General features: G+C 45.9%; 6 non-coding genes and 2 pseudogenes across 6 annotated transcripts; all 8 read right to left on the reverse strand.

Moving 5' to 3' along the window:
* Nucleotides 1–3,451: 3,451 nt before the first annotated feature.
* Nucleotides 3,452–3,642, reverse strand: LOC138555255 (U2 spliceosomal RNA). Its single transcript, XR_011298032.1, has one exon. It is a non-coding gene; the product is annotated as a U2 spliceosomal RNA (small nuclear RNA).
* A 629-nt stretch (nucleotides 3,643–4,271) lies between these two features.
* LOC138555218 (U2 spliceosomal RNA) lies at nucleotides 4,272–4,462 on the reverse strand. The gene has a single exon (XR_011297995.1). It is a non-coding gene; the product is annotated as a U2 spliceosomal RNA (small nuclear RNA).
* Nucleotides 4,463–5,091: 629 nt separating this feature from the next.
* On the reverse strand, nucleotides 5,092–5,282 carry LOC138555256 (U2 spliceosomal RNA). Its single transcript, XR_011298033.1, has one exon. It is a non-coding gene; the product is annotated as a U2 spliceosomal RNA (small nuclear RNA).
* Nucleotides 5,283–5,910: 628 nt separating this feature from the next.
* On the reverse strand, nucleotides 5,911–6,152 carry LOC138555203 (U2 spliceosomal RNA; annotated as a pseudogene).
* A 5,964-nt stretch (nucleotides 6,153–12,116) lies between these two features.
* Nucleotides 12,117–12,307, reverse strand: LOC138555192 (U2 spliceosomal RNA). Its single transcript, XR_011297975.1, has one exon. It is a non-coding gene; the product is annotated as a U2 spliceosomal RNA (small nuclear RNA).
* A 630-nt stretch (nucleotides 12,308–12,937) lies between these two features.
* On the reverse strand, nucleotides 12,938–13,128 carry LOC138555229 (U2 spliceosomal RNA). The gene has a single exon (XR_011298006.1). It is a non-coding gene; the product is annotated as a U2 spliceosomal RNA (small nuclear RNA).
* A 630-nt stretch (nucleotides 13,129–13,758) lies between these two features.
* Nucleotides 13,759–13,949, reverse strand: LOC138555193 (U2 spliceosomal RNA). The gene has a single exon (XR_011297976.1). It is a non-coding gene; the product is annotated as a U2 spliceosomal RNA (small nuclear RNA).
* Nucleotides 13,950–14,579: 630 nt separating this feature from the next.
* Nucleotides 14,580–14,821, reverse strand: LOC138555204 (U2 spliceosomal RNA; annotated as a pseudogene).
* Nucleotides 14,822–14,880: the final 59 nt, after the last annotated feature.

A 14,880-nucleotide genomic window follows, 5' to 3' on the forward strand; every position in this document is an offset into this window, starting at 1 on the left:
CCCTTTTCACAATGTCTAAATCCTCCCGTACGTCCACACCCATATCTTGTAATTTATACAAAGTCTGCTGTGAGCCTACTAACATCCTATAATCAGAATTCTTTTTCCTGACCAATTCCTGACCACTTTTAATAAAAAACTTCTTCGTATTAAATTTCACCACTTCCCACCATTCTATTAAAGAGGAGTAAGACTTATACTGTAACACCCATTTTTCCAACAATCTCCTAAAACTAAAACACGTGTCTTCATTCTCCAACAATTGCACATTTAGCTTCCACAAATTCCTCCCTCTCGGTGTATATGACAACAATCTAACCGTCGAAAGTACCAAATGATGGTCAGAAAATAGCGTAGGAATAACATCAGTATCGCTTATTGCAAAGATTCTTGATACAAAAATAAAATCAATTCTGGATGATACCAACCCATTATTTCCCCTATATGTAAACCTTTTCTCTGTACCATCACATACCGCATGCGTATCTATAAGATGCAAATCCTCCACTAAATCCTTCAACAATTTGGACGACGTATCTTTGTTTTCAACACTCACCATTCTTCCATCTCTTTTTCTATCCGCAGGATGTAATATACAATTAAAATCACCTGCTACTATCAAAGGAGTATTTCCCACACAAAAAGACCGTAGGTTCCTAAACAAGGCACACCTCTCTTTTACCTTTGCATTAGCATATATGCTCAACAATTTATGTTCAACATTCTGCCAATCAAAGGATATTTGTAAAATACGTCCTGGAATCAACTCAACATGTTTTACATTCATCATCAGATGTGAATTGAATAAAACTGCCGTACCCGCATTCCTATCATCATTAGCTCCAGACCACACCGACATGCCATTAGTCCACTCTGCACACCACTTCAGATTCGACCCATCCCAATTCATAACGCATTCTTGCAAACAAAAAATGTCACATGAAATTGACGCTAAAAATGCAAACAGTGCTGTCCTCTTTGAACTACTATTAATTCCTCTTACATTCAATGTTGCCACTCTCAAAGTGGTATTATAAAGAGGCTCCATCAAATCATATATTCTCACTTATCTTCGTTTGGACCGACTACGGTCCTTATTCTTCGTTTGTTTATGACGCGAAATCCCTCTTATGTCTACATCAGTTTCCACACTTTCACCATCCGTATCTTCCAAAACATCCGATTTCTGAGTAAATTGAACCTCTACTGGGTCCACAAAACCTTCAGACAGGGCTCCATATTTATTCGGCATTTCTAATTCCTGGCAAAAAGAAGATTCCTGCGATTCACTCCTTTCTTTGTCTCTTTTATTCTGAGTTGTATTTTTTTGCACTTGGTTTCTCCAGCTTCTGATCTCTGGTCCTGTACACTTATTCATTTGGTCAATCGTTGCTCTTTCTCTATCCGACTGACTTTTCACCATTACTCCTTTGTCCTTCAAATCCACCTCTTTACCCAATACACCAACATTTTCTATTCCACTCTGGACCTCTTCCATTGTAACAGTTTCATCCATTTCTCGGGAACACATCCCCCATTTCTTTTTAAATTCCAAAATCAAATCGGCAGCATTTTCCACATTTTCTCTCGCTTCACAATCTTGTATGAAACCGCTAATCCAATTCTTATATTCCAGATCTGAACCATATATATTATATGCCATTCTACTTGGTATACTACACAAATACTCTCTCACTTCCTCCAATATAACTTTTTTTTTATTAGTTTCAGCTACCACTTCGACTGTAATCTCACCAACCACTGCCTGGGCATATGTCTTTGGAGTATTCGGACAATTATCTACTATATGTCCCAGCAAACTACAACCCTCACATTTTAGTGGACTATCACAGTCTGCTTTTTTATGGCTCTTACTTCCGCAATTTCTACATTTATCTCTCGGACACTCCTGTTTGGTGTGCCCAAAAATTCTACAGAACCTACAAAAAGTAGGCTGATTAGGGTAGTACAAATACCCACTATGGTCGTGGATTTTGAACATACTCGGAGGGTGACATACTCCCCCCATTCGCTCTGGATCCTTTTTCAATACTACCACAAACCTTCGATTCCCATTAAAGATGTCATATTTGTTTCTCATCTCATGTCCACCTTTGATTTCCTCGCAATAATTCGAAAGCCAATTCTTGATAACATCAACCGAAACAAAAGGGTTATACATATGAACCGTTAGCGGAATCCTCTGACGAATATAACACAATGTGACCGCAACACCCTCCAAAATTTTGTTCTTCTCCTTCTCCATTCTATAAACTTCATATGCATTCAATGACGACTGTTCATCTTTAAAGGTGATATCATACGTAAAAACAGTACGATGTTCCTGCATACAAAACAAACTTCCTTTATCGACCTGTAATACTTCAAACAGTACTTTTTTGACAACAAAGTCAAAATCTTTTTCCTTCTCGAAACCTTGCTGAACCGTAATCCGAATTGAATACCTTAGTTCCGTTGCTGGTGGTATGTTTCTAGAAGACTCCGCCATACTGGACAACGTCGCCATACTTCTTTCCACGAGTCCAAAAATCCCGTATCTCCGTAAAGCCACCCCCTCTCCACCTCAGGGAGAGAGGGTGACTGCCGCTTGCACAAAAAGCAGAACCTCTCCAATAGCAGGGTGACGAAAGATTCCAGTCCTCTTAAGCTAGATAGTAAGCCCACCCCCAGACCCAAAAAGGTCCGGGGGCATCAGCTGCAAAGAAAAGTCTACCTGTGCCGGACAAGCCAGACAAAACAAGTGACCTCTCTGCACTTGATCTAGGCCAAAAGGCCGAGAAGCGATGCCCACAAAGGGTTCACCGGAAAGACTGCTGCTCGGCAGCTACCCTGCTGACTCGGAGCAACGCTCTGCTGCAGAACCCCAGACTCCTCGGCCAGGAATATCATTTGCATGACCAGCATGCCCGGCGATATTTTGCATGGCTCCGCCCCCAGATTTCCAAGGGTCCCAGAGCGCCAGGGCCGAGGCGGCCAGGCACAGGCTGCAGAGCTCTGCCCAGCCAAGCTGCAGCCTCGGCCTGGCACTGGCCCCGTCACCTAGCGGCGAAAGTCACCCTCAGCTGCCCAGGGGATGTTCCCCCAAGTGCGTCCCCCTCAGATAAGGCTTGGCCGTTCGGGGCCGTTCGGGGCCTTTCAGGGGTGAGGCAGGGCAAGGACAGTGTCCCCCATCTCCTCCTTGTGGGGCTGCTGCTGCAGGCCGAGTCTGGCTGGCTGGCTGGCTGGCTGGCTGGCTGGCACCTTTGCTTTGCAGCTCCCGTGAAAAAGCGAGCAAAGGCGCAGACTTTTTTTCTCCTGTGACAGACACGACAGCACCTTTTCCAAGACAATGAAGAAAATGCATCCGAGTTCAACCCAAAAAGATTGCAAAGTGCACAAGTTTCCAGAATTGCTCAGTCTTTTTTTTTCACAGCATTGTTTTCCCCAAGTGGGGAAGTGCACCAGTCCTGGAGGTACTGCAATACCAGGTTGATGCGTGGAGTGGACAGAGCAAGCTCCCATTCCATCTCCCTGTTCCAAAAATCAATTTAATATATGGTCCCCAGATAGAGGACGTATCAGATATTAAACTGATAAAAAAAGAAACTACACTTGATCTTAGCCAAAAGGCCGAGAAGCGATGCCCACAAAGGGTTCACCGGAAAGACTGCTGCTCGGCAGCTACCCTGCTGACTCGGAGCAACGCTCTGCTGCAGAACCCCAGACTCCTCGGCCAGAATAGCATTTGCATGACCAGCATGCCCGGCGATATTTTGCATGGCTCCGCCCCCAGATTTCCAAGGGTCCCAGAGCGCCAGGGCCGAGGCGCCAGGCACAGGCTGCAGAGCTCTGCCCAGCCAAGCTGCAGCCTCGGCCTGGCACTGGCCCCGTCACCTAGCGGCGAAAGTCACCCTCAGCTGCCCAGGGGATGTTCCCCCAAGTGCGTCCCCCTCAGATAAGGCTTGGCCGTTCGGGGCCTTTCAGGGGTGAGGCAGGGCAAGGACAGTGTCCCCCATCTCCTCCTTGTGGGGCTGCTGCTGCAGGCCGAGTCTGGCTGGCTGGCCTGGCTGGCTGGCTGGCACCTTTGCTTTGCAGCTCCCGTGAAAAGCGAGCAAAGGGGCAGACTTTTTTTCTCCTGTGACAGACACGACAGCACCTTTTCCAAGACAATGAAGAAAATGCATCCGAGTTCAACCCAAAAAGATTGCAAAGTGCACAAGTTTCCAGAATTGCTCAGTCTTTTTTTTTCACAGCATTGTTTTCCCCAAGTGGGGAAGTGCACCAGTCCTGGAGGTACTGCAATACCAGGTTGATGCGTGGAGTGGACAGAGCAAGCTCCCATTCCATCTCCCTGTTCCAAAAATCAATTTAATATATGGTCCCCAGATAGAGGACGTATCAGATATTAAACTGATAAGAACAGATACTACACTTGATCTTAGCCAAAAGGCCGAGAAGCGATGCCCACAAAGGGTTCACCGGAAAGACTGCTGCTCGGCAGCTACCCTGCTGACTCGGAGCAACGCTCTGCTGCAGAACCCCAGACTCCTCGGCCAGGAATATCATTTGCATGACCAGCATGCCCGGCGATATTTTGCATGGCTCCGCCCCCAGATTTCCAAGGGTCCCAGAGCGCCAGGGCCGAGGCGGCCAGGCACAGGCTGCAGAGCTCTGCCCAGCCAAGCTGCAGCCTCGGCCTGGCACTGGCCCCGTCACCTAGCGGCGAAAGTCACCCTCAGCTGCCCAGGGGATGTTCCCCCAAGTGCGTCCCCCTCAGATAAGGCTTGGCCGTTCGGGCCTTTCAGGGGTGAGGCAGGGCAAGGACAGTGTCCCCCATCTCCTCCTTGTGGGGCTGCTGCTGCAGGCCGAGTCTGGCTGGCTGGCTGGCTGGCTGGCTGGCACCTTTGCTTTGCAGCTCCCGTGAAAAGCGAGCAAAGGGGCAGACTTTTTTTCTCCTGTGACAGACACGACAGCACCTTTTCCAAGACAATGAAGAAAATGCATCCGAGTTCAACCCAAAAAGATTGCAAAGTGCACAAGTTTCCAGAATTGCTCAGTCTTTTTTTTTCACAGCATTGTTTTCCCCAAGTGGGGAAGTGCACCAGTCCTGGAGGTACTGCAATACCAGGTTGATGCGTGGAGTGGACAGAGCAAGCTCCCATTCCATCTCCCTGTTCCAAAAATCAATTTAATATATGGTCCCCAGATAGAGGACGTATCAGATATTAAACTGATAAAAAAAGAAACTACACTTGATCTTAGCCAAAAGGCCGAGAAGCGATGCCCACAAAGGGTTCACCGGAAAGACTGCTGCTCGGCAGCTACCCTGCTGACTCGGAGCAACGCTCTGCTGCAGAACCCCAGACTCCTCGGCCAGGAATAGCATTTGCATGACCAGCATGCCCGGCGATATTTTGCATGGCTCCGCCCCCAGATTTCCAAGGGTCCCAGAGCGCCAGGGCCGAGGCGGCCAGGCACAGGCTGCAGAGCTCTGCCCAGCCAAGCTGCAGCCTCGGCCTGGCACTGGCCCCGTCACCTAGCGGCGAAAGTCACCCTCAGCTGCCCAGGGGATGTTCCCCCAAGTGCGTCCCCCTCAGATAAGGCTTGGCCGTTCGGGGCCTTTCAGGGGTGAGGCAGGGCAAGGACAGTGTCCCCCATCTCCTCCTTGTGGGGCTGCTGCTGCAGGCGAGTCTGGCTGGCTGGCTGGCTGGCTGGCTGGCACCTTTGCTTTGCAGCTCCCGTGAAAAGCGAGCAAAGGGGCAGACTTTTTTCTCCTGTGACAGACACGACAGCACCTTTTCCAAGACAATGAAGAAAATGCATCCGAGTTCAACCCAAAAAGATTGCAAAGTGCACAAGTTTCCAGAATTGCTCAGTCTTTTTTTTTCACAGCATTGTTTTCCCCAAGTGGGGAAGTGCACCAGTCCTGGAGGTACTGCAATACCAGGTTGATGCGTGGAGTGGACAGAGCAAGCTCCCATTCCATCTCCCTGTTCCAAAAATCAATTTAATATATGGTCCCCAGATAGAGGATGTATCAGATATTAAACTGATAAGAACAGATTTTTTTTTTTTTTTTTTTTTTTTTTTCTCTTGTCTCCTCATCACCCCTTTAACCGTCCCAAACCTCCAATTATTTACAAATCAGGAAAAAAAAAAGGAAAAATAGACCAAATCAAAAAAAATGTCAAATCAAAAAAAGCCAAATAAAAAACGTACAACTACATTTCTAATTTGTTCACTTCTCCTCAATTTTAGAGGTTCAAGAAACCAAAATCTAGGATGTTAAAAGCCTCCAATTTTTCTGCTGCCACATAAATTGGGCTTGTACTTCTCCCTGTCTTTTAACATCCAGGCAATAATATATATATAGACAGCTCAAAGCCAACTTAACACATTCTTGAGGAGAAATCTGAGCATGTTGTATGACCAACAAACTCCTCGATTTCCATAATGCTTCCTTTATAGATGAACCAATCTGAAACAAAAGCCTATTATTCAATTCTTCTTTCTTCCATTGATATCCCAATAATACCATGTCATAAGTAATGTTTCTTACTCCAGTCACTGCAAAAATCAGGGGTTGAAAAAACTCCCATACACAAGTTGCATACTGACATTGCCACAAAAAATGATAAATAGACTCTGTCTGTACACAACCCTCTCTCGGGCACACAGCCGTTCTGGACATTTGCCTCCGATGCATAAAATCCCTCAAGGGGAGTGCATTCATTAATATCAGCCAATTTATATCTTTTTGTCTATTTGTGGCTTTAGTACTCGAAAAAAAATTCCATACCCTTAACAGTCTTGGCCCACTCAAATTACCCACTGGTTCAGGTAATTCTCTTTGTTGTAACGTTTTCAAAATTTTCCCGGGATCTATCCTCTCCTCATACAACAATTCCACTGGATTCACTAAAGGCAAAAACCACTGAAAACATTGATAAAAAACAGGTAATATCCACGCTTTTGGCAATAAATTACTTTTCTGTATAATGTGAAATCGATCCAACACATTTGCTACCGCATATCTTACAAAGAAGGCCGCCAATGACTTTGAATGTTTCACTGTATTTACACAAAACGCTATATAATGCCCAGCCAAAAATAATTCTAAATTCGGAACTCCTCTGCCTCCCAAAACCTGGGGTTTATACATTACATTTCTTCGAACCTTATCCATCTTGGAGCCCCATAAAAATAAAAAGAATAAACGCTGTAATCGCACTACTTGATACTTTGTGGGTGGAAAAACCAATGCTAAGAAAAGTAAAATAGGTAATAAAACAGCTTTCATTAACATAATCTTTCCTGTAATTGTCAAACTCCTTAACTGCCAATAACTTACTTTACTCTCTACTTGTTTAGTTACCTCATCCCATTGTTCTATCCCATCCATACATTTATTAAAAACTATTCCCAATACTTTCACACTCTCTCGTGCTCTACTGACCGGACAATAATACAAATTATCCCATTCACCCACAGTGAACAAAGTACACTTACTTTTATTTAATTTAAAACCTGCTGCTTGACAAAAACGTTCTGTTTGGGATACCGCTTGCACTACCGACTGGGCATCTCCACACAGAATTGACACATCATCCATGTAACCAATAGATTTCACCTGTCTTCTTGTTCCTGGAACTGAAGCACCTACTATTCCCCCATGATCTCGTAAACTCATATGCAAAGGCTCAATCGCACACACATAGATCAGAGCCGACAATGGACATCCCTGACGTACTCCCGACAAAATCGGTATCCTTTCAGATAAAACACCTTTTAACCGAATTTGACTGAAAGCCCCTTTATACAAAATTGAAATATAACGTAAAAAAAGACTCGGACATCCCATTCTTCCTAAAACTCTCAACATAAAACCATGTGATACTCTATCATAAGCCTTCTCAAAATCCAAATTCAAAACGCCTAACGATGTTCCCCTTTCTTTTGCTGCACTTACCGAATCCCTAATAATCAACAAACTCTCGTGTATGCGTCTTCCTGGAACGGCACATGTTTGATCAACATGCACCAAATCCTTTATCACCACCCTCAGCCGATTTGCAATCACTTTCGCTAAAATTTTATAGTCAACATTCAACAACGTAATTGGCCTCCAATTTTTTATATCTTCTTTATCCCCTTTTTTATATATAAGGGTTATTATGCCCTTTTTCATACTAGGACTCAAATTTCCCGTACTAAAACACTCATCTATCACATCCACCAATACAGGTCCCAAAATATCCCAAAATTTCATATACCATTCACTAGGTAATCCATCGCTACCCGGGGATTTTCCCCGTGCAGCCGACATCACTGCTACACTTACCTCCTCTAACGAAAAAGATTCTACCATTTTTTCTTTTTGTTCTGCTTCTAATAAATCTTGTATAGGCGCACAAAAACTTTCTTCTTGTTCCACATCCAATGCCTTCTCAGAATACAATTCAATAAAAAACTCCTGTGCAATATGCAAACTGTTATTCAATTCATCTCCCACTACTCCTTTTGTATTATTAAATTCTTCCGAACTCCTTCTATGAGAACACAATGATTTAAAGAAAAATCTAGTACATTTCTCACCTTCCTCGAAATGCTTCACTCTTGAATTGAATATAATCGTCCTCTCCTTCTCCTGCATCCATTTCTGAATTTCCCTTTTCACAATGTCTAAATCCTCCCGTACGTCCACACCCATATCTTGTAATTTATACAAAGTCTGCTGTGAGCCTACTAACATCCTATAATCAGAATTCTTTTTCCTGACCAATTCCTGACCACTTTTAATAAAAAACTTCTTCGTATTAAATTTCACCACTTCCCACCATTCTATTAAAGAGGAGTAAGACTTATACTGTAACACCCATTTTTCCAACAATCTCCTAAAACTAAAACACGTGTCTTCATTCTCCAACAATTGCACATTTAGCTTCCACAAATTCCTCCCTCTCGGTGTATATGACAACAATCTAACCGTCGAAAGTACCAAATGATGGTCAGAAAATAGCGTAGGAATAACATCAGTATCGCTTATTGCAAAGATTCTTGATACAAAAATAAAATCAATTCTGGATGATACCAACCCATTATTTCCCCTATATGTAAACCTTTTCTCTGTACCATCACATACCGCATGCGTATCTATAAGATGCAAATCCTCCACTAAATCCTTCAACAATTTGGACGACGTATCTTTGTTTTCAACACTCACCATTCTTCCATCTCTTTTTCTATCCGCAGGATGTAATATACAATTAAAATCACCTGCTACTATCAAAGGAGTATTTCCCACACAAAAAGACCGTAGGTTCCTAAACAAGGCACACCTCTCTTTTACCTTTGCATTAGCATATATGCTCAACAATTTATGTTCAACATTCTGCCAATCAAAGGATATTTGTAAAATACGTCCTGGAATCAACTCAACATGTTTTACATTCATCATCAGATGTGAATTGAATAAAACTGCCGTACCCGCATTCCTATCATCATTAGCTCCAGACCACACCGACATGCCATTAGTCCACTCTGCACACCACTTCAGATTCGACCCATCCCAATTCATAACGCATTCTTGCAAACAAAAAATGTCACATGAAATTGACGCTAAAAATGCAAACAGTGCTGTCCTCTTTGAACTACTATTAATTCCTCTTACATTCAATGTTGCCACTCTCAAAGTGGTATTATAAAGAGGCTCCATCAAATCATATATTCTCACTTATCTTCGTTTGGACCGACTACGGTCCTTATTCTTCGTTTGTTTATGACGCGAAATCCCTCTTATGTCTACATCAGTTTCCACACTTTCACCATCCGTATCTTCCAAAACATCCGATTTCTGAGTAAATTGAACCTCTACTGGGTCCACAAAACCTTCAGACAGGGCTCCATATTTATTCGGCATTTCTAATTCCTGGCAAAAAGAAGATTCCTGCGATTCACTCCTTTCTTTGTCTCTTTTATTCTGAGTTGTATTTTTTTGCACTTGGTTTCTCCAGCTTCGGATCTCTGGTCCTGTACACTTATTCATTTGGTCAATCGTTGCTCTTTCTCTATCCGACTGACTTTTCACCATTACTCCTTTGTCCTTCAAATCCACCTCTTTACCCAATACACCAACATTTTCTATTCCACTCTGGACCTCTTCCATTGTAACAGTTTCATCCATTTCTCGGGAACACATCCCCCATTTCTTTTTAAATTCCAAAATCAAATCGGCAGCATTTTCCACATTTTCTCTCGCTTCACAATCTTGTATGAAACCGCTAATCCAATTCTTATATTCCAGATCTGAACCATATATATTATATGCCATTCTACTTGGTATACTACACAAATACTCTCTCACTTCCTCCAATATAACTTTTTTTTTATTAGTTTCAGCTACCACTTCGACTGTAATCTCACCAACCACTGCCTGGGCATATGTCTTTGGAGTATTCGGACAATTATCTACTATATGTCCCAGCAAACTACAACCCTCACATTTTAGTGGACTATCACAGTCTGCTTTTTTATGGCTCTTACTTCCGCAATTTCTACATTTATCTCTCGGACACTCCTGTTTGGTGTGCCCAAAAATTCTACAGAACCTACAAAAAGTAGGCTGATTAGGGTAGTACAAATACCCACTATGGTCGTGGATTTTGAACATACTCGGAGGGTGACATACTCCCCCCATTCGCTCTGGATCCTTTTTCAATACTACCACAAACCTTCGATTCCCATTAAAGATGTCATATTTGTTTCTCATCTCATGTCCACCTTTGATTTCCTCGCAATAATTCGAAAGCCAATTCTTGATAACATCAACCGAAACAAAAGGGTTATACATATGAACCGTTAGCGGAATCCTCTGACGAATATAACACAATGTGACCGCAACACCCTCCAAAATTTTGTTCTTCTCCTTCTCCATTCTATAAACTTCATATGCATTCAATGACGACTGTTCATCTTTAAAGGTGATATCATACGTAAAAACAGTACGATGTTCCTGCATACAAAACAAACTTCCTTTATCGACCTGTAATACTTCAAACAGTACTTTTTTGACAACAAAGTCAAAATCTTTTTCCTTCTCGAAACCTTGCTGAACCGTAATCCGAATTGAATACCTTAGTTCCGTTGCTGGTGGTATGTTTCTAGAAGACTCCGCCATACTGGACAACGTCGCCATACTTCTTTCCACGAGTCCAAAAATCCCGTATCTCCGTAAAGCCACCCCCTCTCCACCTCAGGGAGAGAGGGTGACTGCCGCTTGCACAAAAAGCAGAACCTCTCCAATAGCAGGGTGACGAAAGATTCCAGTCCTCTTAAGCTAGATCAGTAGCCCACCCCCAGACCCAAAAAGGTCCGGGGGCATCAGCTGCAAAGAAAAGTCTACCTGTGCCGGACAAGCCAGACAAAACAAGTGACTCTCTGCACTTGATCTAGGCCAAAAGGCCGAGAAGCGATGCCCACAAAGGGTTCACCGGAAAGACTGCTGCTCGGCAGCTACCCTGCTGACTCGGAGCAACGCTCTGCTGCAGAACCCCAGACTCCTCGGCCAGGAATATCATTTGCATGACCAGCATGCCCGGCGATATTTTGCATGGCTCCGCCCCCAGATTTCCAAGGGTCCCAGAGCGCCAGGGCCGAGGCGGCCAGGCACAGGCTGCAGAGCTCTGCCCAGCCAAGCTGCAGCCTCGGCCTGGCACTGGCCCCGTCACCTAGCGGCGAAAGTCACCCTCAGCTGCCCAGGGGATGTTCCCCCAAGTGCGTCCCCCTCAGATAAGGCTTGGCCGTTCGGGGCCGTTCGGGGCCTTTCAGGGGTGAGGCAGGGCAAGGACAGTGTCCCCCATCTCCTCCTTGTGGGGCTGCTGCTGCAGGCCGAGTCTGGCTGGCTGGCTGGCTGGCTGGCTGGCTGGCACCTTTGCTTTGCAGCTCCCGTGAAAAGCGAGCAAAGGCGCAGACTTTTTTTCTCCTGTGACAGACACGACAGCACCTTTTCCAAGACAATGAAGAAAATGCATCCGAGTTCAACCCAAAAAGATTGCAAAGTGCACAAGTTTCCAGAATTGCTCAGTCTTTTTTTTTCACAGCATTGTTTTCCCCAAGTGGGGAAGTGCACCAGTCCTGGAGGTACTGCAATACCAGGTTGATGCGTGGAGTGGACAGAGCAAGCTCCCATTCCATCTCCCTGTTCCAAAAATCAATTTAATATATGGTCCCCAGATAGAGGACGTATCAGATATTAAACTGATAAAAAAAGAAACTACACTTGATCTTAGCCAAAAGGCCGAGAAGCGATGCCCACAAAGGGTTCACCGGAAAGACTGCTGCTCGGCAGCTACCCTGCTGACTCGGAGCAACGCTCTGCTGCAGAACCCCAGACTCCTCGGCCAGGAATAGCATTTGCATGACCAGCATGCCCGGCGATATTTTGCATGGCTCCGCCCCCAGATTTCCAAGGGTCCCAGAGCGCCAGGGCCGAGGCGGCCAGGCACAGGCTGCAGAGCTCTGCCCAGCCAAGCTGCAGCCTCGGCCTGGCACTGGCCCCGTCACCTAGCGGCGAAAGTCACCCTCAGCTGCCCAGGGGATGTTCCCCCAAGTGCGTCCCCCTCAGATAAGGCTTGGCCGTTCGGGGCCTTTCAGGGGTGAGGCAGGGCAAGGACAGTGTCCCCCATCTCCTCCTTGTGGGGCTGCTGCTGCAGGCCGAGTCTGGCTGGCTGGCTGGCTGGCTGGCTGGCACCTTTGCTTTGCAGCTCCCGTGAAAAGCGAGCAAAGGGGCAGACTTTTTTTCTCCTGTGACAGACACGACAGCACCTTTTCCAAGACAATGAAGAAAATGCATCCGAGTTCAACCCAAAAAGATTGCAAAGTGCACAAGTTTCCAGAATTGCTCAGTCTTTTTTTTTCACAGCATTGTTTTCCCCAAGTGGGGAAGTGCACCAGTCCTGGAGGTACTGCAATACCAGGTTGATGCGTGGAGTGGACAGAGCAAGCTCCCATTCCATCTCCCTGTTCCAAAAATCAATTTAATATATGGTCCCCAGATAGAGGACGTATCAGATATTAAACTGATAAGAACAGATACTACACTTGATCTTAGCCAAAAGGCCGAGAAGCGATGCCCACAAAGGGTTCACCGGAAAGACTGCTGCTCGGCAGCTACCCTGCTGACTCGGAGCAACGCTCTGCTGCAGAACCCCAGACTCCTCGGCCAGGAATATCATTTGCATGACCAGCATGCCCGGCGATATTTTGCATGGCTCCGCCCCCAGATTTCCAAGGGTCCCAGAGCGCCAGGGCCGAGGCGGCCAGGCACAGGCTGCAGAGCTCTGCCCAGCCAAGCTGCAGCCTCGGCCTGGCACTGGCCCCGTCACCTAGCGGCGAAAGTCACCCTCAGCTGCCCAGGGGATGTTCCCCCAAGTGCGTCCCCCTCAGATAAGGCTTGGCCGTTCGGGGCCTTTCAGGGGTGAGGCAGGGCAAGGACAGTGTCCCCCATCTCCTCCTTGTGGGGCTGCTGCTGCAGGCCGAGTCTGGCTGGCTGGCTGGCTGGCTGGCTGGCACCTTTGCTTTGCAGCTCCCGTGAAAAGCGAGCAAAGGGGCAGACTTTTTTTCTCCTGTGACAGACACGACAGCACCTTTTCCAAGACAATGAAGAAAATGCATCCGAGTTCAACCCAAAAAGATTGCAAAGTGCACAAGTTTCCAGAATTGCTCAGTCTTTTTTTTTCACAGCATTGTTTTCCCCAAGTGGGGAAGTGCACCAGTCCTGGAGGTACTGCAATACCAGGTTGATGCGTGGAGTGGACAGAGCAAGCTCCCATTCCATCTCCCTGTTCCAAAAATCAATTTAATATATGGTCCCCAGATAGAGGACGTATCAGATATTAAACTGATAAAAAAAGAAACTACACTTGATCTTAGCCAAAAGGCCGAGAAGCGATGCCCACAAAGGGTTCACCGGAAAGACTGCTGCTCGGCAGCTACCCTGCTGACTCGGAGCAACGCTCTGCTGCAGAACCCCAGACTCCTCGGCCAGGAATAGCATTTGCATGACCAGCATGCCCGGCGATATTTTGCATGGCTCCGCCCCCAGATTTCCAAGGGTCCCAGAGCGCCAGGGCCGAGGCGGCCAGGCACAGGCTGCAGAGCTCTGCCCAGCCAAGCTGCAGCCTCGGCCTGGCACTGGCCCCGTCACCTAGCGGCGAAAGTCACCCTCAGCTGCCCAGGGGATGTTCCCCCAAGTGCGTCCCCCTCAGATAAGGCTTGGCCGTTCGGGGCCTTTCAGGGGTGAGGCAGGGCAAGGACAGTGTCCCCCATCTCCTCCTTGTGGGGCTGCTGCTGCAGGCCGAGTCTGGCTGGCTGGCTGGCTGGCTGGCTGGCACCTTTGCTTTGCAGCTCCCGTGAAAAGCGAGCAAAGGGGCAGACTTTTTTTCTCCTGTGACAGACACGACAGCACCTTTTCCAAGACAATGAAGAAAATGCATCCGAGTTCAACCCAAAAAGATTGCAAAGTGCACAAGTTTCCAGAATTGCTCAGTCTTTTTTTTTCACAGCATTGTTTTCCCCAAGTGGGGAAGTGCACCAGTCCTGGAGGTACTGCAATACCAGGTTGATGCGTGGAGTGGACAGAGCAAGCTCCCATTCCATCTCCCTGTTCCAAAAATCAATTTAATATATGGTCCCCAGATAGAGGATGTATCAGATATTAAACTGATAAGAACAGATTTTTTTTTTTTTTTTTTTTTTTTTTTCTCTTGTCTCCTCATCACCCCTTTAACCGTCCCAAACCTCCAATTATTTACAAATCAGGAAAAAAAAAAGGAAAAATAGACCAAATCAAAAAAAATGTCAAATCAAAAAAAGCCAAATAAA

Source organism: Ambystoma mexicanum, unplaced genomic scaffold (genome assembly GCF_040938575.1).
Source record: "Ambystoma mexicanum isolate Mex_15411 unplaced genomic scaffold, UKY_AmexF1_1 Mex_scaf177, whole genome shotgun sequence".
In the NCBI taxonomy this organism is placed as follows: domain Eukaryota; kingdom Metazoa; phylum Chordata; class Amphibia; order Caudata; family Ambystomatidae; genus Ambystoma; species Ambystoma mexicanum.